Genomic DNA, 25,417 nt, shown 5'->3' with positions numbered 1-25,417 from the left:
TACTTCCAAACCTAAGCTGAAGGAGTCTGAGAAATGCGGTGTACGGGAGCGCTCCACCCTTCTCCTGGAGGAGCTGAGGAGAGAGAAAGGGATGGTGAGATGGGTCTGACGCAGTCCCTCTCTTGGTTGGTCCCCTTCTATCCCAGCCCCGTTCTCTCGCTCTTTCCGCTCTTCTCAGTCTAAAAGGCCTAACAAGCCGTGTCTTTGTGTCTTCGTTTCCTTATTGAGGCTCTCATGTTAGGTAATACACTATATAAATCTATTTATTCTTACTAATCTGCCTTCTGTTATCAGGACATCAGCACAGAACCTAGAAGATAAGAGGGGACCTTGTTTTTCCTCCCCTGTTGTAGATGTTCATCCCCCCTTTCTTTTCATGGTTGAGTTTCACTGTGTGGGTGCACTGATGGACACTTCAGCTGGTCTCCACTTTCTGCAAGCAATGGAGCAGTTAATCTCCTTTCACAAAAGCAGTTTGCATGTGCTCACACAGAAGTGGATTTTAGATTTCAAAAGGTCCATGTACTTGAAATGTCACCTCCGAAGAGGGAAGGCTGTTCCTGCTACCTCCAAGAGCAGGTGTCTGTGATCTGTGCCAACCGCACAGACGAAAATGGCATCATAGAGGACTTCTTAGTTTATGCTTTTTCATTTTGCAGTGCTGGGAATTGAACCCAGGGCTTTGTATATGGTAGGCCGGCATTCCACTCTGAGCTGCTGTATCTTTTTGTATAACGGTCATATAAAACATACTTTTGTGTGTTGACGAGCCATCAGGGTTTCCTATCTGTGTTTGGCCTTTTTTTTTTTTTTGGCTTATAGAGCACTTTCTTTGTTAAGAAAATTGGATGTTTGCATGAGTTATGTGTAGAATGAAACAAATTGCACAGCATTAAAGTGGGATTTTTTCCATCTTGTGAATAGTTAATTATAATTTTAATAGTATAATTGGTCCCACAAAGTAATTTTCTTATTTACTTTTAGGATTCAGATTAATGCACTGGTTCTAAATGTGGGAAGCTTCATTGAATTTTAGTTTGGTTTCTGTTGCTATGATGAAAACTCTGACTCAAACCAACTTGAGGAGGAAAAGGTTTATTTCATTTTATGTCTTACAGGCATCAAGCAGGGCAGGTGCCTGGAGGCATGAACTGAAGAAACACTGCTCACTGGCTCCCTCCTCAGGACTTGCTCAGCCTGCTTTCTTACACATCTCTGGACTGAACTTAGACATCGTGCCTAGGTGGCGGGCGTGCGCACAGTGGGCTGAGCCCTCCCACGTCCATCATTAGTCAGACGCTGCCCCAGAGCTGCCGACGGGCTAGCCTTATGGAGGCATTTTCTCATGAGTTCTCTTTTCCTCAGATGACCCCAGCTTATGTCACGCTGAACAAGAAAGAGAAGGAGGGGGGGGAGGGAAAGGAGGGGGAGGGAGGGGGAGGGAGGACAGACAAATGACTAGGGGGAGGGAGGGGGAGGGAGGACAGACAAACTAGCCAGAACAGTGCATTCGACTTTTAAGCTAAATACGAAACATCTTCTGCAGTTTTATTTCACCTTACTCTGAAATTGTTGCGATGGTTCTCATTCTTCCAGCATCTTAGACCCAACCCAAGTCCCACAGGCCTCAGGAAGAGATGCCTGACTACTCTTCCCATTGACATGGCCTCTCCTTTGATCTCTGGGACACGGGAAGCCTGGAGTTGGTCTCACAACACATCAAACTACCTGACACTGTTGTCTGGTTGTTGGAGCCTGCTTAACATCAAGGGCTCCTCCCCGACCACAGCAGGAAGGAAGGTACAATCACAGTGAATTCTTACTGAAATAACCTATTTCCTGGGGACAGTTGAAGGTGTCCCATGCTGTAATGAAAGCTATATAGATGGTTATATGAAGACAGAAGCAGAGATTGGAGTATTCTAGCCATGTGCCATGGAAATCCTGGGGTCACCGAGAGCTGGATGAGACATGAGTGAGCCATGGAAATCCTGGGGTCACTGGGAGCTAGATGAGGCACCCCCAGAGGCTCTGAGGGAGCATTGTTCTGACACCACCTTGAGTTTAGAACTCAGCTTCCAGGACAGAGGGAGAATGAGAATCTACTGCAAACCACCCTGTTTGTGGTACATTGTTACTGGCAGCTGTCAGAACATCGGCAGCACAGCACCTGCTGCCTTTGCACTGGTGAAAACCACAAGTGTTTACATGCCAGATTACTGTTGCTATAGAGATCTGAAAAATATTGTTTTAACATCGTCATGACTTTGAAATTGTAACAGTTACTAATTGTTTAATAAGGCATTAAATAACAAATGTGTTTATTCCGTATTTCAGTACTAGTGTCTCTGCATTTCAATACAAAGATCCTATTTACTTTCTTCATTTTGTTTTATGCATTTACAAACATTATTCCAGGAAAAGGTCCCATTGGCTCTACCAGAACTCTTTCCACACAATACAGCTTTCACTTCAAAGTGAGTAAGAAATAGTTTATTCTGGAGCCAATATGAGTGACTAAGGTTGTAAAGATGGATTCAGGTTGCCTCAAACATGACAACCGTTTCATGCTTTTCAAGTACAGAAAAACCCATTTAAAGCACTTTTCAAATCCATGGGTGGAGACATTGGATAAACGGGTTGCAGCAAAATGGGGACATCTCTGCTGTGGGTCTCGTGTCATGCTAAAGGGAGTGTGGCGTGCTCTTTCAGGACATTTTTAACCTTTGGTCTGAAGGATGTCAGGTCAGACAGGTCTGCAAGTGGACAGCAATTAAGGGGGCTAAAGACAGTCCAAGATAGCTTTGCAGCGTTCCAGCTCTCCACAATCTGAAGTTCTGATCAGTCCTCAGCCTGCAGAATCTTTAACATGGGTGTGGCCTTTTGGGAGGGGACCCTCACCAAACCCAAGGGGGCCCATCAACTTCAGTCTTGCATGCATTACCACATTAGATCAGAAGAGGGCACTAGAGGACCCGTGCAAAGTGTGGAAGTTCATACTGCTTTTTTACCGTACTTCTGTCCACAGCAGATCCAGAAATATCCTCTGAATTCAGGTTACTTTAGAATATTGATATAGGTACTGTGATCCAAATGTGGAATCACCTTCACCTGATTGATATCTTTTCTATATGTTGAACTGTTTCCTACCACTTTCTAACTGACCCCACGAGCATTTGCCACTGAAGTGGTTTTAAACCATGTCCTACAGCTGGAGCTACTTGCCATGCTTTCTGTCCTTTTTGTTTGTTTGTTTTTGTTTTTGTTGTTTTGAGACAGGGTTTCTCTGTGTAGTTTTGGTGCCTTTCCTGGATCTCGCTGTGTAGCCCAGGCTGGCCTTGAACTCACAGCGATCCGCCTGGCTCTGCCTCCCGAGTGCTGGGATTAAAGGCGTGCGCCGCCACCGCCCAGCACTACTTGTAATTTTTAAGTTCTATAGGACAGCAGGAAGTATGCAGATATACAGAGAACAGGGCTGGGGTGATGATTCCAGGGGTAAAATGCTTGCGACCCAAGCATGAGGACCTGAGTTTGCGTCTCCAGCTCCCATGTAAAAGCCAAGTGCACCTGTGACCCCAGCACTGAGGAGGGACAGGCTGGCCCAGGGGCTCACTGGCCAGTCAGTGTAGCTGAAATAGCTCCAGGTTCAGTGAAAGACCCTGTCTCAAAAACTAAGGTAGAGAGTGACAGAAGACACTCAGTGTACACTTCACATGTGCATCAGGAGCAAGTGCACCTGAACACACACAATAATAATAATAATAATAATAATAATAATAATAATAATAAAATTTTAAAAGAGTAGCCTACACTTGGGGTATAGTAGATCAGTAGGAGGGTATGTGCTTTATATAGGCTTATGGGGTTTGTCGTTCAGTTCTGGCTCCACCTCTACTGAAAAGGGTCTGAGTACATTGTAGGTGTGGTGATGTCTGTGGCAGTTTGGCTGTCTTGCAGGAGTAGGGCCTCCTGGGTCCATCCTTAGAGCAGCAGGAGTATTATGTCTGTACCCTATCCCTGAATCCAGTCACTCTGACACTGGTTGCCCAGAGTTTGAGTAGGGCCAGGCCGGGACTGATAATGGGCAAAGGGAACATCTGTTGAGAGCAATGGAGATGTATGTAGACCAGATTGTGGTGATGGTTGCATGCTTCTTATTATAGCAGAAACAAAAATCACCAGATTTGAAAATGGGTTGTATTTTATTTAGTTCGTATATGCATGTGTACGTTGGTTCTCTCTACGGTGTGGATCCCAGGGTAGAACTCAGGTCGTACACTTGGCAGTAGGTGCCCTGACCCTCTGAGCCATCTCACCAGCCCGGCTGTTTTAGATGGTGTTTTATTTACATTTTACTTAAACAGAACTGTTTATGTGTGTGTCCCCATGTGCATGTGTATGGAGACCAAATGAGGACACTGGGTGTTCACCTCTGCTGTTCTCCGTCTACTCCCGTTAGTCCCTCACGAAGCCTGGACCTCACTCCTGTAATTTTTTCAGCTGAGCAGCAAACAGTTGTGATGAGAACGGCAGGTTGACTGTGGTGACCGTTGTGATGCCTCAGGTGCGCTTTGTCTTGTAAGTGGGGAATAAGAAAACAGTTCTGGGAAGAAAGCAACTCAAGGGTGTGCTGTAGGCCCTTTGCAGTGGTCAGCCCGTCCTCGCTGTCTTTGCTAATCACCTACTTTGACATATCTGCCTAGCTTACAGCTGCAGTAGGGGCTCTTAGGGTCTTTGTGGCAGGGCACGGCTTTCTTGCTTCAGTATGGACCATGAGAAGGCCTGGGACTGCACTTGGGTCCCAGACACCCAGTGCAGTCGTCAGCCGGCTGGAATAAAGACTTTTAGTGGCTCATAAACTGTACCCAAGCGGTCTTCTCTGAGAGGAGCCCCACAACATTGTGGAGGCCCCAGGGAGATTCCCAGAATGGACCCTGACACTTAGGGGCCAAGGGACCCCTGGGATCAGGAAAGAGTGCACTGGCTGGAGAGGATTCCTGGGAGTGTGCACCTGAGATGTTCTGGGGCCCGGGGAAAAGCCTTTCTGACCAGTCTCTGCCGAGTGCTGCAGAGGCCGCTGACTGTGCCACCCAGAAAGGGAAGAAGCTGCCGTGTGGCATCAAGAGAGAAAACGGGAAACCGGCCAGGAGAACAGGAAGGAAAATGTTTGGAAAGTAGACCGATCTGCCTATTGTAAGCAGAAGGGTCACTGGAAGAAGGAATGTCCTAGTAGAAAAGAGAAAGAAAACAAAAGGTGCCCCATCCTCCAGCTAACTGAAGTTGATCGGGCCAGGGCTCCATCCAGCTCCGCCCCTGGGAGCCCAGGCTGGCAGCAAGAAGGGGAAACCTGTTAACTCCTGATAGATACTGGGGCAGCCCACTCTGCTTGACAGAACCTCTTGGACCCCTCACTTCCAAGACAACAGCAGTTGAAGGAGAGACAGGCCAAACTGCCCGTTTTCTGGGGATAACCTCCCGGACTGTGGGTTTAGGACTGGGTAATGAAATCCTCTTATCTGGTTATGCCAGACTGCTCATACACGTTAATTGGGAGGGACTTATTATGAAAACTCAGAGCCACTGTCTCTTTTGGAGAGAACTCGGCTAGTCTAACTCTGGCCAAGCCCATGCCAACATTCTGGTCGCTTGTCCTCTATCTGAGGAGTACCTCTTACATGACTCAGCCACGGGAAGGAGGAGCTACCCTCAGGCTACCAACAGGAACTTAAAGTACCCTGATGTTTGGGCAGAAGGACCATGCGGCTTACCAGCACACCAGCCACCCATCATGATTCAGCTATCAAAGTTTGCTGTACCAGGAGGAGTTAAACAATACTCCATCGGCCAGGAGTCCAAGCAAGGAACTTACTGCCAAACATCTAGACCAATTGAGGGAGGCAGGAATTCTCATTCCCCGCCCCTCCCCATGGAACACTCCCTGGCCGCCTGTATGGAAACCCACAGGTAAGGGAGGTCAACAAATGGTGAAAACCATCCACCCCAAAGCCCTGAGCGCTTACAGCCCTGAGCCAGTTGCCCCTAGAAAGGAAGAGCTGTGCTGTTGTAGATCTGAAGCGTGCTTTCTACTGCCTCCTGTTGGACTCAGCCAGCCAACCCGTATTTGCTTTTGAATGGACCAACTCAGAGGCTAGATATGCCTGTCAACGAAAATGGACTTGGTTGATGAAGCCCTGAGCACAGATCTCTTGGAATTTAGACAGAAGTATCCATAAAGTACCCTGCTTTGATATGTAGATAACCTCTTCCCACTCACTGGTCCCAACCAGGAGACTTAGTTTGGATAGTGAGAATCCCTGTCCGGACCCTGGAACCTGTCTGGAAGGGACCCTGCCCAGTCATCCTCACCACCCCAAATGTCAGAGCAGGCTGCCATCATTCTTCAGATTCATCACACCCAACTAAAGGAGCCCACGGAAGATGACAGTGACTGATGCACTGCTACCCAGAACCTCTGATCCCCTAAAGGTAAGGTTGACCCAGGTCCTTAAATTTGGGTATCATATTTCTTTTCTTCCTCCCTAGGAGATGGGCCTATAACCCCTATAGATAGGAAATCTGGACTTGGGAACTGAGAAAGACAGAAAATGGAAAGATGCTCTTCAACCTGACTTTGGGTGGGCAACCTACTTTCTGGTTGGACCTTGTGCCCTCATGACCCTGCCTCCTAGGGAGCTGGGACAAAAATGGGGGTCTAAGAGGATGGGTTATGGCTCTTTTGCCCCAAAGAGGGAGCTTCGAATCTTTTAGTTCTATGCTTGCCCTCCAAATGGTCCATCCTCCTGTCAAGGAAATGGTAATTATCACTGTGTAGCTTAGGGTTATGAAACAGAATCTTCCTGGACACATAAAGACCCCTATATCCAGATAGAAAGGAAGAAACTCCCTTCAATCTGTAATACTGGAGGTTGTAACCCTCATGACCATTGAGGTCAAGGCTTGGACCAGGAGAGGCACCCACCATTGAGTCACAGGAAAAATCTGGCTTTACACCTTTGGAAGAGACTCAGGGGATTCATTTGCTTTCCAGAGAAAATACCCATCCAAGAGGGCAGCTTCCATTGGACCCATTCTGGTGTATTCTTCCCAATTCCCAAAGGGGACCAAAGCTCTAGAGACCCTGTCCCCCTTTCCACACCTGACCGCTGGAGAGCCTAGACTCACCCCATTTGGTGGTTTGAGTAAGAGTAGCCCTTATAGGCTCGTAACTGAACGCTTAGTCACAGGGAGTGGAGCTCTTTGAAGGGTTAGGAGGTGTGGCCTTGTTGGAGGACGTGTGTCACTGGTAGTGCAATTTGAGGTTTCAAAAGCCCAAGCCAGGCCCAGTGTCTCTGTCTGTCTGTCTGTCTCTCTCTCTCTCTCTCTCTCTCTCTCTCTCTCTCTCTCTCTCTCTGCCTATGGATCAGGATGTAGCTCTCAGCTGAGCCAGCCCCTACCTGCCTCCATTCCTACCATGATGAAAATGAACTAAACCTCTAAAACTGTAGGCAAGCCCCCAGTTAAATGCTTTTTTTCATAAGAGTTGCCTTGGCCATGTATTACTTTACAGTATTAGGACAGTGACTAGGACACCCCCATTCCAGCTGAAGCTCCTCCTTCCATTCTAGACATGTTATGAAAGGTCCATTGCCTTTTAAAGACTTTGAACCCAGAATTTGGGTGGGACACTGGTTATGTGTGGATCTACATGCCACCTTACTATACAGGAATTGAATCCAACCAAACTTCTCTGGTTGGGGACTCCACCAGCTGTGAGTGTAAATAGCTTAAAATTACTTTAGGAGACCTATGGAGAAACCTATACCATGTCACATTATAATCTTGCTTTCTAATCTTATAATAAGGTTTGCTCTAACATCCAACAAATAAATGCTAGCCTAAAAGAGTGTGTATTCGCCGGGCGGTGGTGGCGCACGCCTTTAATCCCAGCACTCGGGAGGCAGAGGCAGGTGGATCTCAGTGAGTTCGAGGCCAGCCTGGGCTACCAAGTGAGTTCCAGGAAAAGGTGCAAAGCTACACAGAGAAACCATGTCTTGAAAAACCAAAAAAAAAAAAAAAAAAAAAAAAAAAAAAGAGTGTGTATTCTTTGACACCTCTGAATCTACCTGATTTGCTTGTACTAATGTTTTGACTAAATATGCCTCTTTCCCACTCACTAGGAAACCACACTCCCATTCTATGTGTACTGGTCTGTTATCCCCAGGTATGTATTTATAATGGAGCTCATATTGACTTTGACTCTGTGTTAAAGAGGATTAAATGAGCTCCATTTCTGGTCCTGCTCCTAGTAGGGGCAGGAATAGTGTGGCTACCATAGGCATCTCAGCCCTGTTGAGAACTAAAACTTTAGGGAACTCAGTTCTCAGACAGACTTAGACCTGGCCATTTGGAGAACTGTATTTCCATGCTGAAGAGCCAAGTTGACTCCCTCATAGAGGTAGGTCCTACAAAATGGAAGGGGGCTAGACCTTTTTATGAAACATGGAGATCTTTCCATGGCTTTTGGAGAAACTTCTGTGCTAATCATCCTGGAAACATCAAGGAAAGCCAAGCCTAGCAGTGGTCAGAAATAATCTAAAGGAGAGGGAAAAGAAAAGACATCGAGTCCAATAATTGGCATCTGGTGTCCACCCTGGTCTCTGCCTTCACTGGCCTCTTAATCCTCCTCCTGGCCCTAACAGTTGGCCCTGTACCCTTAATGGTATTGCTAGCTGTGTCTAAAAAAGAATCAGTTCAGTGAAACTGCTAGTCCTAAGAACAATGCGGTCCTCTTCCCCAGCAAGAGTCCACTACTTGACTCCTGCCCGTAGAACCGTGAGAAATGTGAGAAGGGCTGGAAATTGTCTGAGCTGACTCCATATTGGTACCTGAGATGAGCTTTATCTGTAGGAGGGGGGGGGGAGTTAAGAACAACTCAAGTGTATGCTGCAGGCTCTTTGCAGGGGTCAGCCTGACCTCACTGTCTTTCCTCACTGCAGGGGTCATCCTGACCTCACTGTCTTCCCTCACTGCAGGGTCAGCCTGACCTCACTGTCTTTCCTCACTGCAGGGTCAGCCTGACCTCACTGTCTTTCCTCACTGCAGGGTCAGCCTGACCTCACTGTCTTTCCTCACTGCAGGGTCATCCTGACCTCACTGTCTTTCCTCACTGCAGGGTCAGCCTGACCTCACTGTCTTTCCTCACTGCAGGATCAGCCTGACCTCACTGTCTTCCCTCACTGCAGGGTCATCCTGACCTCACTGTCTTCCCTCACTGCAGGGTCAGCCTGACCTCACTGTCTTCCCTCACTGCAGGGTCAGCCTGACCTCACTGTCTTTCCTCACTGCAGGGTCAGTGTGACCTCACTGTCTTTCCTCACTGCAGGGGTCAGCCTGACCTCACTGTCTTTCCTCACTGCAGGGTCAGCCTGACCTCACTGTCTTCCCTCACTGCAGGGTCATCCTGACCTCACTGTCTTCCCTCACTGCAGGGTCAGCCTGACCTCACTGTCTTCCCTCACTGCAGGGTCAGCCTGACCTCACTGTCTTTCCTCACTGCAGGGTCAGTGTGACCTCACTGTCTTTCCTCACTGCAGGGTCAGCCTGACCTCACTGTCTTTCCTCACTACAGGGGTCAGCCTGACCCCACTGTCTTTCCTCACTGTAGGGTCAGCCTGACCTCACTGTCTTTCCTCACTGCAGGGCCAGCCTGACCTCACTGTCTTTCCTCACTGCGGGGGTCAGCCTGACCTCACTGTCTTCACTCACTGCAGGGGTCAGCCTGACCTCACTGTCTTTCCTCACTGCAGGGTCAGCCTGACCTCACTGTCTTCACTCACTGCAGGGGTCAGCCTGACCTCACTGTCTTTCCTCACTGCAGGGTCAGCCTGACCTCACTGTCTTTCCTCACTGCAGGGTCAGCCTGACCTGACCTCACTGTCTTCCCTCACCGCAGGGTCAGCCTGACCTGACCTCACTGTCTTCCCTCACTGCAGGGTCAGCCTGACCTCACTGTCTTTCCTCACTGCGGGGGTCAGCCTGACCTCACTGTCTTCCCTCACTGCAGGGTCAGCCTGACCTCACTGTCTTCCCTCACCGCACATTTTGGGTTTGGGAACTATCTGCTTAGCTTGCATGTGTGGGAAGGGGACCTTGGGGACTTCTCAACCAGGATGTGGTTTTCTTGTTTAAGTATGGACCCTGAGAAAGGCTTGAAACTGCACTTGAGTCCCGAATACCCAGGTGTAGTCACCAACCAGCCGTAATAAAGACTTTCAGTTGACTCATAACTGTTTTCATGGTCTTCTCTGTGGGAACCCCACAACACAGGTGTGCTCAAGCAATTTTCTCATCTTCACTCTATCCTGAAACACCAGAGTTATAGGCACACACAGCCATGCTACTTTCTGTTCAAGTCTGGGTGGGGGGTGGAGGCTGAATTCAGGTCTTTCTGTTGTACAGCAAGCATTCCTGTGCACTGAGCCATCTCTTCCACCCTAAAATTTTTGTTTTTAAATGGAGCGAAGGTAAGTTTCCTTTTTATTGTTTGAGACAGGGTCTCATGTAGCCCAGGGTGGCCCCAAATTTGCCATGTACCTTAGGATGACCTTGAACTGCCGATTCACCTGTTCCCAAGTTCTGGGATTACAGACTTGTACCAACCAGCACACCCTGCTGACAGCAGAGACTGTAGTCACAGGATTGCAGGGTAGCAGCCATCATTGTCTGTGTGAATCACAGTGTCCCGATGACCCTATATCAGCCTGATGTAGTGTTGGAGTGAGTCCAGCTTTGTTTCTGGAAACATACCAGACACCAATAGCTATGAACTGCACAGGTCATCTGCTCAGTGTGGACTGTATTTTCTTCACATAGACAGCTCAGGCTGTTTTCCAAAGGTCACAGCAGGACTCGGCCCATCTAAATCTGATGTATTTGTTACCCAGTGCAAGATTGTTCTTATTAATACTCTGGGGCATAACTTTACTGACGCAGAGTCATCCAAACAAAAATGGATTGGAAAGGCATCCCAATCCCAGGGCACTTTGTAAAATGAATGTGACTTTCAAATGAATAATACAGCAGCGCTAACAGAGGGGAATATAGCCAGGAAAGGGCATCAGGGAAGAAAACAACAGTGCTAGCTTTCTGGGTGTGAGCCTTCTCGTGTCCATATGCTTAATAGAAGACCTGGCTTCAGGAAGTCTCTGCCTTTGCTTGAGGAATGACAGGACATTACCTACTCCAGCTCTGTCCAATCTTGATGCAAAAGCAATAGAAACATCAGAGTGTTCTTGATGTGCGCAAGGTTATTGATCTGGCTCAAGCAGGCGATAGACTGGGCCTGTGATGGGCCTGACCATGTTTTGTTTGAAGGAATAAGCACCTTGGGACTGTGGATTAGGAAAAGAGTTGAACACTTAAAGTGCTGCTTAATGGGCCACCCTAGTAAGAGCGTGGAAGGCAGAGGTGCTGGGTGTGATTTCAACTGGGTGGGGGCTGGCTCGAGGGGGTTCAGAAGAGGAGAACGTTAGGAGGTTGGCTTTGCAAGTGTTAAAGCTCTGGAGGGAACGGTATCCTGACAGTCAGAAGTCAGGCTATACCTACAGCTGTGAAGGGAAGGTATCCGGGATACCTACTGAAAAGTGTAAATCCCCCAGTAGGGAGTGATATTGCTGCTGATGTAATAAGTCAGATCAGCCAAATTAGTAAATCCAGGTTTAATCTGAGCAGAGCATTCCTGGGTGGTCCCAGGGGATGAGAAGAAGCCATGAGGGAAAACCACATGGGGAAGTCTTGGACCAGATACCCTCTGGAAGTGATCTTGAGTATCTGGGGGAGGAGCCATGTTTGGTAGGCTTTCTGAGATGAGGTAGGGTTTGAGGTGAGAGAAATGGGGCATGGGGATTGAGATAGAGCTTCCACCAGAACATTCTAGAATTATTGGGTATATGGGTGCTGGTTCATGTCTTGCTGCTTCCTGCGGACATGGGGTGACGTGGGGAGGGAAGCCGGGGTGTCAGTGGGCTCACACTCAGCAGGAGGTATGAGTGGAGAAGCATCTGGTTAACTGCCATCCTGGAGACCTCGGGCGCCTGTTTCTTGAGGAGGCGGGAGGCCAGGCTGCTAGGACTAAAAACAGATTATTAACACTGGCCGTATGTACGGGGCTAGCCATGGGAAGAGTGATGTGGCGGCCAGAAAGAAGGAAGCAGAGATGTGCCCTGGTTGTACAGAAGAGGCGAGGATGCGCCCCTGAGTCTGGAGCGGTGGCACCAGCGCTGATGTCCCAGGAGCTGGGGAAAATGGCTCCAAACCTAAGAATGATGTGTTCAAGGAGTACGGGAAGTTTCCCTGGAGGTTGGGAGGGCACCCGACCTGTAAAGGTGTCAATAAGAGTTAAGAGATAATGGAACTTTTCGTGAGTGAGGACTGTCACTGATACTCACTCTGGTATCCTCAGAGCTGGTGCGGGGGCTGGCATATCTGGAGGATCCCCTGTGTGTTGGCCTGGGCACAAGGAGAGGAGTGGACATGTGCAGGAACCTGCAGGTGTCTGTAAAACAACTGGAACAGATTTACCTCTTGGTGTCATAGTAAAAGGCTTTGGGTTAAAAATCCACAGGAATTGAAGTACTCTTGAAAACTGTTTGTAGTCGGTGCTTTATCAGTTTATGAAAACTGCATTTATTAGTCTTAAAACTCTGAACCTCTGAAGTTACATTTGAAACCATTTTATCCTGTACCACAAGGTCTGTGAATGAGGCACACCTGCCTGTCTGTACTTTTAACAGGAACTTAACTAATGAGTTACCAAGGTACTTGTAGCCTTGGGGTTGGAGTGCGGGAGAGCTGTTAAACTGGCAAAGCTATAAGTACCCTAGTCACTAACACCATCAGATCTGAGAAGGATAAATAAGCAGAAGGGAGACAGATTCCCAGCTACCCAGGGCAACTGTCCCAGGTTCTCCGTGGTTGTCTGGGGACAGAAGTCCAGAGGCAGTACCTTTCTTCAGCTGCCAACCCCAGATCTGACAGACTTTCCTGTGGGGTAGGAATCTGGGGAGACTGACCAACCCTGATGTGGCAATATGAGGCAATTGATCCCCCAGGATCCTACTTTCTAGTCTGGACAGGGTCCTGGCACTGGCTTAAAGTGCAAAGCAGTTTTTTGCTGCATGTCTGGCTTTGCCACATTTAAAGCAAGCTTCCAGGTGGAAATTCTTCCATGTTCCTTGGAGGAGGAACAGGATACTGCTAGGGGCTGGCATGTCTCTATGAGAAACTTTTTATTAAAAAGCCATATTCTCAGATCCCTGAAGCTTTTGAGGATCAGGGTATAATTATCTGTTAGGTATATCTGAATTAGACAAATATTATTTAACTAATGAGCTAAATCTGGACATACAGTTTTTCAATTAGTTACAGCTTACCAATGTTGGTAAAAGCAAGAAGATTCAGTCTCTAATTTTCAGTTGTGGTCCTAAGATATAATCATAGGCAAAACCAAGTTTTAATATTGCAAACAATTTAGTGTTTTTTAAAGTTAATATTGAGGATTTACTCTTATGCTATAAAATCTGGCTGTTCAGCAAAATACATCCCTGTACATGAATGCGTGGAGGTGTAACTTTAATACCTCAGTAAACCAGCATTGTTTTAAATTCTATCTTTTATAAACCTTGTTTTTAGGACAAGACAGGAATTATCACACAGAAATCTATCCTAATCCAAAAGCAACAAATTGAGACATAATCTCAAATATTATTAATGTACCAGACTTAATAATATTCTTCCCAGGGGCCCAGAAAAGACACTACCAATGGCGGGGGAACGAGTCTAGATACACCAAGCTCTTTGTCCGTTCACTCCATCCGTCTGTGACAAAATTCTATCTACACAGCTTCAGCTCCGTCCTCACACTCAGCTCCTCTCTGTGCCCACTTTTCCTGTCCTTGTAGTTTTAGGAAGCTCCTGTGCTTTTGACCTCATCTTCGTCCTCTGTTCCTTCGTCCTCCATCTCTCCTTCCTGGCTCCTCACTCCTGGCTCTCAGAAAACTCTACAGGAGATCTGCCTTACCCTCTACAGAACCTCTGTCTTCCTCTCTTCTCTCTGGCCATGCGGTTCTGTCTCTCAGGAATCCTGTTCCACCTTTCACACCACCCAGACATGTAAAAACCTCCTTTGTTCTCGGTCAGTTGCTCTGGAATGCCACTAGGCCTGAGGCAAGGAAGGTATGGACTCCACTATTCTCTTCCCTGCTAGTCCTTCAGGGCCTTGTTTGGGGCTGGCCATAGCTAGAGGGGAAATTTGCAAAAGGCAGATACCCAATCAAATGCTAAAAAGGGAGCAGGGAGCTCAGAGGCAGAAGGCCCTGCCTACAGACCTTATCCAGGTACTGGCCCGAGCAGGATGCTCACACATACATGTTCTGTGGGAATTATGAGCACAAGAAATTCATAACGAGGAGCAACTGACTATTAAAGCTGAATAACACCAAATATTCCATGATGAATGGCTTCCCACTTGAAGGACCCTTGGTCAGTCAAGGTGTAGCTTATTATATACGGCTGGACTCCCCGTATCGTATTCTTGTGGCTCGCCACAGCCTAATGTCTCCTGTCGGGGCCAGTCCATGTGGTCACTCTCACTAGAGATGGCGGTGAAATCATATGACTCTCTCTTTAACCTTAGCTAAGATGGTGACGGCCCCTGCGTTGTAAGGTGATGGCAGACCATGTGGTCACCCTCACTAAAGATGGTGGTGAAGTCATATGACCTCTGTCTCTGATCTTATCCAGATGGCGCCTGCCCACATGGCTGGCTGTGCTTAGAGTAGTGGAAGACCGTGTGATGTTCTTCAGGGCAGTTTCTGTCTGAGTCACAAGCCTTACAGATTTTAAACCATATCCAATTTCTTAGCTGTTTTTCTTTATAATAGTGTAGAACAGCATAAAATAACTTTTTCTGTCATTACAAAATCTGAACCCAAGCAGCTAGTGAGCATAACTGTGCTGTTAGCAAGACACACACACAGGACACATAAATTCAGACATTGAAAACCAGTCAAAAAACAAGCATACCGTGGCTACATTGTTCACACATTTTTATCCATACACATGAAATAGATGGGACTTTTTAACAGAGATACAAACAGAACTTCTCAAGGGGGTAGACTACAGGAGGCCGTGGGGGTATACAGCAGGTGACAATGAGTATTTAACAAGTCGACCTCTCAGGTGAATAACTCTGTTGGGGAGCCCTACTAGGCAAAGTCTGTGGGGTCACTGACTGGAAACCGGTTGTTTTCTGTCTGTAACTTTCTCTGTGCTGCCACTCACCTCCCTAAAAAGAGCAGCTGTGGGGGCCTGCCACAGCCCACTGGTGTGTGTTTTACATCTTTGGGCACATAGACTGCTGTGGATGGTCAGGAAGATGATTTCTGTTTAAGCTGTGTAATTCTAATAATAATAATTCTGATACAGGAAAGTAACAGTATTCTCATTCACAAAGACAGCTAATTTTGGACTTCAGAACAAATTCAAAACAGACTGGCTGCTCCTATAGAGAATACACAAGGATAAGTTCCAGGTGTTTGTTGCTGAATCAAGGTCAGAACTGAAGCAACCTTGGTAGACATAACCCCCTGCAGTAATTGACTTTTTGCACATAGTCCTAGCCTCAGTTTATGTTGCAGACTCAAAGTTCAGCCAATTGTTTACTTTCTGTCTGGGAACCCTCACCAACTTAGAGCTACATGCTTAGCCAAGCGCTACTCACTGGTGGGTCAGCACGACCTCCCTAGCCTGAGAAAAATGGTGTGACTTATCATGTGTTATGAGAATGGGTCGGACCCTGAAAATGTAACATATAATGGGGCAGAGTTTGTCTGAGAAGCAAGTAGGAAGACTGAGAGAGCGTGTGAATGTGTGTGTGTGTTATGAGGATTCGTTCCATTCAGCCAATGGCTTTGGGGTACAAGCCCCAGGGCATGGTTTTGTCTGCATATGTGACCCCTTAAGAGCTTAGAGAGAGGAGTGGAGCCCTCTCTTGGGTGGTGAGGACTGTGCCAGGTGGTGTGGTGAAGCTTGTGGTTGGTCCTCAGCTCCCTGGGCAGGACAGCAGGACTCGGCTACTGGATCAGCAGCTGCGTCTTCCTTATTCTGTATCAGTGAGTGTATTATCCCCATTTTATATTTTAATAACTTCTTGAGACCCTTTAACACTCTCGTGGCTTTATATAACGTGTGGGTGTGCAGAGGGAGCTGAGGAGAAAGGATGAGTAGCTAGACAGGAGAAAGAGAGAAAGAGAGGTATATCTGTGTAAAGAGCTGGGCAGAGGTTTGTAGTTGTATTTTATTTGTGCACCCCAATAAAGCTTGCCTGAAGATCAAAGGAAAAAGACAGCCACTATAAAGGTCAGGCAATGGTAGCACAGGCCTTTAATCCTAGCATTCAGGAGGCAGAGATCCATCCAGACCTCTGTGAGTTCAAGACCACACTGGGAACAGAGCCAGGGATGGTGGCACACGCCTTTAATCCCTGCACTAGTTAGCCATGGAGGTCTGGAGGTCTGTACAGACAGACAGGAAGTGATAGAGCTGGGCAGGAAAGAGAAAAGTGATGTAGCTGGGCAGAGAGAGGAAGTGAGATGGCAGGGCGCAGAAAGGATATAGGCGTGAGTGAACAGGAAGTAGCCCTCTCTTGGGCTGAGGATTTCTAGCAGTAAGAACCTGGCTGACTTCTTTCTGCTTCCCTGATCTCTCAGTTTTTACCCCAATATCTGGCCCCAGGTTGTTTTTTTTTTTGTTTTTGTTTTTTTTTACTAATAAGACCTTTTAAGATTCATCTTACAGAGGTGAAAGTAAGTGTGTGTGTGTGTGTGTGTGTGTGTGTGTGTGTGTGTGTGTGTGTGTGTGTGTGCTGTGAGAGCAGATGTGTGCACAGGGAGCTGGGTAGAAGAGAGAGCTTATGCAGCTATAAAGAAAAGAGATGTAACTGTGTAGCTAGAGTTTTCCTGCCTTGCCCACAGTCAGGACAAATCCCTGTCACCCTCCAGTCCCATAGCCGCTCAGACCCAACCAAGTAAACACAGAGACTTATATTGCTTACAGACTGTATGGCTGTGGCAGGCCTCTTGCTAACTGTTCTTATATCTTATATTAATCCATTTCTATAAGTCTATACCTTGCCATGTGGCTCGTGGCTTACCGGCATCTTCACATGCTGCTTGTCATGATGGCGGCTGCAGTGACTCCTCCCACCTTCCTGTTCTCTCCATTCTCTGTTAGTCCCGCCTATACTTCCTGCCTGGCCACTGGCCAATCAGTGTTTTATTTATTGACCAATCAGAGTAATTTGACATACAGACCATCCCACAGCATAACTGTGTATAGAAATATATTTGTGTGCAGGAGGAGATGCAGCTGTGTGGTAAGAACGCTGTGTAATGAGATTATAGCAGTGGCTGTGTAGAGATTTGTAACTGTGTGGAGACAAGGAAGATGAGGCGCTATAGAAAAAAGATGTAGCTGTGCAAAAGAGGTAAGAGAGTAAGAGAAATTTTCAGAGAGGATTTTTTAAGATGAAGTAAAAGAGAAAGTTACCACCAGAGAGCATGTGTGTTTCTTTATTTACCTGTCAGATAAATAGAAACTTACTTCTAAATACCCTCAGATAAAAAAGTTTCCTAAAGACATGTGTCCCTTCAGCAGGCCTGATCACATCTATCCTTCTCTCCCCATCTTAATAAAATTCTTGTTAGTGGGAAAAAAAGTTTCCTACAGCCCTAGCTACTCTGAGGTCTTCTATTCCACAACCCTGGAGCAGTTCTCTGGAGCTGGCCTCCCCCAGACTACTTTATTCTGGCACCCGGACAGGGATTTGAACCCAGCTGAGTGAAATCATTGACGGCATTTCTCCCCCAAGGGCCTGTTCGCACCTTCCAGCACTCCCAAAGATAACCAACGGAGAAGCTCCGGCTGGTTTCAGCTTGATTTGTCTATGTCCTGTAAACATGGTGTGTGGCATCTCCAGCAGTCTGTCTTACCGTTTGGTTCTGGTGCACAAGCCAAAGGCAACACCAGCCTGTACTGACTGGGGGCCTCGGAGACAGCTCATAGGGAGGTCAATCACACCTAGCACTAGGATTTCCATCTAAACACCTGTTTTCTGAGAATAGCATTATCCACCCCATGCAAGATACTACCATTAAACCTTTCTAAAGTTAAATATTTTAGTTAAAAGGAGAAAAAACTACTACTTCGTATGATTTTTTTTTTTTAAGATAAGGTCTTAATATGCATCATTGGCTGACCTAGAATGCTATGTAGACCAGGCTGGCCTCAAACTCAGAGGTCTGCCTGCCTCTGCCTCCTGCTTCCTGAGATTAAAGTAGTCTGCTACCATCCCTTGCCAAGTAGTGGGTTTCTAGGAGCCTTTCCCCCATATCCTTAGTTTTAGTTAACTCTCCACCCCCCTCGTCTTCATTTAAACCTTTCCTGTTCCCCCATCTTCATTTAAACCTTTCCTGTTTACCAGGCCCCCATTTTTATATCACATTCTTTTTTTAAAGTTCTTTTATATATATATATATATATATATATATATATATATATATATATATATATATATAATTTAAAGATTTATTTATTATGTATACAGCATGTGTCCCTGCAGGCCAGAAGAGGGCGCCAGATCTCATTACAGACAGTTGTGAGCCACCATGTGGTTGCTGGGAATTGAACTCAGGACCTCTGGAAGAGCAGTCAGTGCTCTTAACCGCTGAGCCATCTCTCCAGCCCTTTATATCACATTCTTAACAAACTAGAAACAGGTACCTCGTTTATGCAGTAAGTCAAACTAGACCCAAAAATATATTTATAAAAAAGCAACGACTTAGCAGCCTGAGGAAAACGCTCGTTCTCTTGGAGTTTAGGTCTTCTCACATTTGAAATGAGGGCAATACTGTGTTCGGTTTTCAGGGTGCCTGGCATTCTCACCAGCGAGTTCTGAAGTCTTGGATCCTGCCCTCTGTGGATAGGCATGTGTTTCTACAAGTGTTGTGTAGCAGTAAAATACGGATACTAAAAGGCATTTAGGGATTGAACAGACCGCCCATATCAAAGTACCACATCCTTTCTCTGTCCCCAAGGCCAGAGGGTCCACTGGCAGGCAGAAGTGGAAGGGGGGACAGGATGAGGAACTGAAGTTGCCATCTGTGCAAACGTCCCAGTGGGGGCTGTGGTCAGGCCCTGCTTCCATCCTGCCCCGGGGAGCTCTGGGCTGTGTCCTCTGCTGGTCACACATGAAGGTGTGCAGAAGTGTGTCTGTTGCCATGGCAGCCCTTATGCAGCTACTCCCCTGTGGGATACGTCATAGCAAGCAGCGCCTTTGCAAGCTGCTCTCATTCCCGTCAGGTCCTCCTTAATCTGGGCTTCTACCCACTTACCGGACTGTTACAGCTGGCCCACTTATTTAAGTACAGAAATGCAACAGTCCTAGCTGGTAACTAAGGCTGTCTGTTCCCACCCAAATAATGTTCTGGCTCCAGACAGGACATCCTCAGCGGTTACCTGCTTGAATTCTAAAAGCTCTTAGCTCCATTAATTTCCCAGAATGGGGCCAGGCCCTCCAGAGGAAGTGGTCATTCTGGACCCCTGTGGGAAAATGCCAGCCTGGTTTCCTAAAGTGGTATTTATTCACTTACCTCAGGGACCCTCTGTAATGCTGCAGAAATACAGCTTACTTCTACCCCTTCCTCCAACTATAAGAAAACTAAAGCAAAACTAGTGTAAGCTGTTTTAAACATCCTCACCAAAAACCAGATGCCTCCATATGGGGCCGTTGTTCATTTATACCTGTGATTGTCACACAGTTGTGATCACAGCAAAACTCAGTTTTTATGTGTGTGGGGGCGGGGGGGGGGTATGTGCACTCGTGTGTGCCAGTGTGCATTCTGAGTCCACAGGGAGGTCAGAGGGTAGCATCAAGTCCCCTCTTGTATCACTCCATGCCTTTTTTCTTTGAGGCAGGGTCTCTCAATGAACCCAGAGCTGGTGGGCTTTTGTTGTTGTTGTTGTTGTTAGGCAGTAAGCCTCCCAGCCTCATGGGTCCTCCTGCTTCCTTTTCCCTCAATGCTGGGGCATTATGTGATGGTTAGTTTTTGTTTTCTAATTTGACAAAGCTCCAGTCATCTGGGAAGAGGGATCTCAGTTGAGAGATTGCCTCCATCAAATCTGAGGAATCTTGATTCATGAATAATGTGGTGGGGCCCAGCCCACAGTAGGTGGCACCACCCCTGGGCAGGCAGTCCTGGGCTGTATAAGAAAGGTAACGGAGGAAGCCAGGGGGCTGGGACCAATAGGCGAGCACTGTGTCCCCACGATTTCTGTCCTGCTCCCGCGTGCATTCTTGCCCCAGCCTCCCTTAATGGCCAGCTGTGATCAAGATATGCTAAGCCAAATAAACCCTTCCTCCCTGAGTTGGTTTTGGTTAGTGTTTATCAGCAGCAGAAAACCACCGAGGACACACCACAAGTATTGTATCTCATTAGGGTCCAGTTGTCAGGATGAAGCCAACGTGTAATGCAGGAGAGTCATTAGTCGAGGGTCAGCCTGGGAGCCCGGATGACATAGCAAGCTGAAGACTGGCCTGGGCTGTGTGAGGCCCTGTTTCAGTATGTATGTAAACATGGAGTCCAGTCTCGTAAATTTCCCCAACAGGTGTCAGATAACTAGACAAGGTCCTCCAAATGGGCTGATCTCCCAGTCCTGAAGAGGGACTTCCGGTAACCTGCGAGACCTCCACCCCATAGGAGCTCTAGTTCCAGATGTTTGCTTTATTGCCCTTTGCTTGGGGACACTTCATCCCCAGGAAGCTTCATCCCCAGGATGCTTCATCCCCAGGATGCTTGAGCTTTCTGCTGAGGTCCCTCCCGAAGCTTCGATAGAAAAGTAGGGCATCCAGAACAGATCGTTAGTTTTGGGAACGTATCTGCCCATTGTGTCCCGGAATAAAGTCACTGATTTCTCAGATGTCATTTAGTGATCTTAACGTGACATCTGTTTATTTAGGAGGACAGTTTTTAAAACTGGGTCGTCCTTACCTGTGCCCTGAATTAGCTGTCCTCAAACTTTGTCATGTCCTCTTCCAAACTGGAAAAGTAATCAAGAAAAGTGAAAGGGGGGGGGGCGCTTAGAAACCTTAGAAATTGGCTACATTTGCCAGTTGCAAAAGCTTTGCTTTTTGTTTTTAATTTTCTAGAACATAGTACTATCCCATGCTTGGCTTGCTGGAGGCAGTTTAGCAACTGGATTTGCCTAACTGCAGCTTTGGCTTGATCTAATTTTAGGTAATTGCCTGCCTTTTCAGAGCTTATTTCTCCACTGATTCTGTTGACTCTGGATTATCACACAGCTCCATTTACCCTCAGAGCTACTGCTCTTGATCAAGAGAAAGAACAGCTCAATTTCCTTCATCAAATATCAAGTGTGAAATGTAAGTTAATGTGTAAAATAAGGAATTTGACGTCAGTCATAAAAGCCACCCGCAAACAGGTGGCGAATGAAGAAAAAACAAAACCAAACCAGAATGTCTAAGTCAATAGGAGATTTCCTAACCACAAGCAAACACTGGCTCTGACATCTGGGTGGCTAATGTGAGTCAACCCAAGCCTGTTCACCTGACCTGTGTGACACTGTTCAAAAGGCTCCCCTTTCCTAGACACAACTCTAATAGTCAATCCTGGAGACCACACAGAAGGAAAGAGGTGACTGCTCCTAGGTGTGGGGAAAGAGAAAGTTTATTATAGATATGTGGGAGAGCACAGCCAGAGGCAGGGACGTCTGGGAGAGTCTGGAGTGGACCCGACCCTGAGCCATGTGAAGAGGGGGAGGGGAAGAGAGAGGGGAGAGAGGAGAACTAGGCGCAGCAGCCAGGGGCCCAAAAGAGAGTAGACAAAAAAGCAGGTAACCAAAATGGTTGGATGATATAGGGAAGGGCTGCCCAGCCCATGGGCTGGAGAAGTTTCAGGACCCTGTAATGGGTGGGGGCTGAGGGATGCCAGAAGGACCTGGCAGCCAGGTCTGCTTTGATATGTTAAATAAGCACCTCAGCCATTTGTCCTGAGTTTGAAACCTGTCAGAAGGGAAGTCAGGCTGTGCGAGATGGTACAGGCCCATAACCAGCACTCAGGAGGGTGAGACAGGTGGATCAGAAGTTCAAAGAAATTCTCCGCTCACTACTGAGTAAACTTAAGGCCAGCCTGAGCTACAGGAGACAGTGTCTTGTGGTGGGTGGGGGAGGGGGCATAGGGGGAGAGCCAGCCTGCAGCAAAGCAAAACCCTTTAGCTAAATAAAAACTTATAGCATTGAATAACAAAGTTTATTCTGGAATATTCATTACAGGGAGAAAGAAAATAGCGCTTTTAAAAGCACTGTTTTTGTATCAAGTGCAGAGAGTACCTTTGGGATGTCATGGACACTCGGTAAACCATACCTATAAAGTACCCCAGGGCTCAGTGCACCTGGCCTTCTTAGCAGTCACCATGTTTTTTCTGTACTTGAGCACATTTTCGTGAGGACCACATTTGCAAGAAGGCAATGAAGAGACTTGAAACTTCTAAGAGTGATTTCCTGTGTGAGGCCAGAGTACTCTTTACTGTAGGTGCTTATGACAGTTGTATTATGTTTGAAGAAGCATTCTTTAAATGTTGTATAGTGAAGAACTTGAGTGTAAAATGTCATACTTACTGTTTGTTGCTCACACTACATTAATGAGTCCACTTAAACCTGACAAAAATATGAAATGCTTTCTGAAAACACCCTTTTGAATTGGGTTGGCTGTTTCCAGGACAGGCAGTGCTACCTACATATCAGCACTACTAGTCACTGCTTCCATCAAGTGAGCAAAGGTCATTTTTAGTGAGACAGAAAATGATTCAATAGAGTCATTGGGCTAGTCAACCCATCCAGTGATGACTGTCTATCTCCTTTGCTAAGTAGACATACTCAGAGCTAGAACAGAATTTAAAGGAGAACCAATCTCAGCACTGCATTATACAGTTACAGAGAAATAGCCTAACTAAGGCTTTCAAACAGCCAACCTTAATCTATCCAGTAACCTTACAGGAACTGCCCAGTAATAGATATCCTCAAGGCTGTGTAAGAGCTGACTGGACTCCTGTGTAAATATTAGATTTGAGGAGATTCAAAGAAGCAATAGTTTCATATGGCATTCACTCATCTTTTGTGAAGTAGATGTTAAATTCATGGTCAACTTGTAATAGAATTATCCTTCAAGATTGGAGAGATTTGGTAACAGCAGTCTTAGAGGCTGGTCCCCAATTACAATGGAGGACCTGGTGGAAAGATGAGGCTAAGACCATTGAACAACAAAGAAGGGCTAGAGGTATGACAATCTCCCAAGATTGACATCTTGGAGAGCGAGATTATGCTAATGTAGGAAGGCAATCTCTATATGATGACCACACCCTGGCTTTATGCTGCATGGCAGCCTTGAATGCTTGGGACAGAATTGAAGAAGTAGGAAAGAAAATTGAGTCACTTAAGAAAGTTATACAGGGCCCAAAAGAAACCTTCACTGATTTCTTACAAAGGCTGACTTCAGCAGTAAATAGAATGATACCAAATTCAGAAGCTAGACAGATAATAACTGAATCTCTGGCTTTTGAAAATGTTAATGCACAATACAAAAGGATAATTAGGCCGTTAAAGGCAAGATAGCACCCTTGGAGGAATGTGTCTGAGATACAATGAATATTGAATCTCATGATCATGATGATACTTCATTAGGAGAGGTGATTTCCAGAGATTTGAAGAAAAATAGTAATGTCAAATGTTTCACTTGTGGTAAACAAGGTCACCTAAAAAGGGACTGTAAACAGGGCATTCCTAGAAACAATGTTTTTTCAAGGAATAGTTCCAACAGAATGCCCCTCCCTTCTGGATTAATAGTCTTCCCTCTGGAGAGACCCTCGCCCAGAGATCACACCAAGACCATAAGTCAGATGCAAACAGCAAGAGGCTTTATTCAGGAACACAGGTACCCGGGGCAACACAGTCCCTCAAGAGGCTCAAGAGACTGGCGCGCCGACGGGCTGGAGTGGGGGGTTTTTATAGGGTCTGGCAACAGGAGCACGAGGAGCATGGTTTACAGGGTTCTGATTGGACGATTCAAATGAGGCCAGGTTCAAACTCAGGACAGCTCGTGGTTTTTCCCCCGAGCTCGACACGCCTGCTGTCTGGCTCCAAGTTGTTTTTCTGACCTTTAGTACCCTTTTCTGGGGCCAGGTGGCCGGCCGTAGACACCCCGTGCTTTTCAGACCTTACTCGAAATGGCGTTAGGCTAAGCTAGTATGCTGGGGTCTTTCACTGGATTAAGCAGAAGGTGTGGCAAAGGCAAACACTGAACTAATGAATGTAGATCAACAAGGGACAGACAAGGGAATCCTTTGCCTTTGCCATCAGGAAACTCACTGAGGGGCCTCTCACAAGCCGCCATGACAAATTTGGTTCATCCCTTTCCTGCTATCATGGAAGAAACCCCTTCCCAGAGCAATTAAAGAACCCAATGCCTATTGTAAGAAATCATACTGCTCTGGGTGATAGAACAGTTTTAGAAAATAAAACAAAATTTAAGTAGAAACCATAAATCAAAATTGATAAAGATTAGATTGGAAACTTCCCAAAGTTAGGGTTGGGGAAAGGTTTTATTTTTGTCTTTCAGGAGAATGAAGGCTAAAGAATCTGAAGAACAGTGGACAAATGAGACATCTGAAGAAAAAGGACAAATCATCCAGAAAAAAATGTCCCATGAAAAAGATTTTCTGCAGTGAACCATGACCACACCTAACAGCAACTTTGAAGTCTCCAAAAAGATAATGGGACCCTAAAACAAAGATTCCATCAGGATAATGATAATGCCATTAAGCTGACAAACACCACCCAAAGATCAACTTTGGACTACAAACTGCTCAGGACAATTTTGAGATGGCTAACTGAGATGATCCAGCCTCACAGACTACTCAAGCAAGGACTTGAGACAAGCCCTGCACTTTCCCATTATGTAGAGACTGGACAAATGATAGAGCTAGCTGTCCTGGGACTTGACAATTAACCCAAACATTTTCTTTTTCAGGATTCCCTAAAGATGCCTTCAACCCCAGACAGCAGGAAGTAATTTTAAGAACACGATGTCCACATTCCCAAAAGGTGGGATGGATGGGTTTTGGTTGTTCAGTGGGTTATGGATAATTGTCATTGTTTATGATGGTTGGTTACAAGTTGTATTGTTAATGGTCAGGAAAAAGGCTAAACAAATGAAATTAGATTTAGGGTGTTTGTTTGAAAAAGAAGGAAAAAAAGAAGATATAGATATAAGATAAAAGGTACATTATT

The 25,417-nt window shown here is 46.4% G+C and overlaps 1 long non-coding RNA gene across 1 annotated transcript; it reads left to right on the top strand.

The window, feature by feature from the left end:
* The first annotated feature begins 5,615 nt into the window (after nucleotides 1-5,615).
* LOC119088565 lies at nucleotides 5,616-25,196 on the top strand. Its single transcript, XR_005092234.1, has 3 exons — nucleotides 5,616-5,964; nucleotides 6,288-6,486; nucleotides 25,158-25,196. It is a non-coding gene; the product is annotated as an uncharacterized LOC119088565 (long non-coding RNA).
* The last annotated feature ends 221 nt before the right edge of the window (nucleotides 25,197-25,417 follow it).

This window comes from Peromyscus leucopus, chromosome 9, assembly GCF_004664715.2.
Source record: "Peromyscus leucopus breed LL Stock chromosome 9, UCI_PerLeu_2.1, whole genome shotgun sequence".
Lineage (NCBI taxonomy): Eukaryota > Metazoa > Chordata > Mammalia > Rodentia > Cricetidae > Peromyscus > Peromyscus leucopus.
This window is presented reverse-complemented; position numbering and strand designations above follow the sequence as displayed.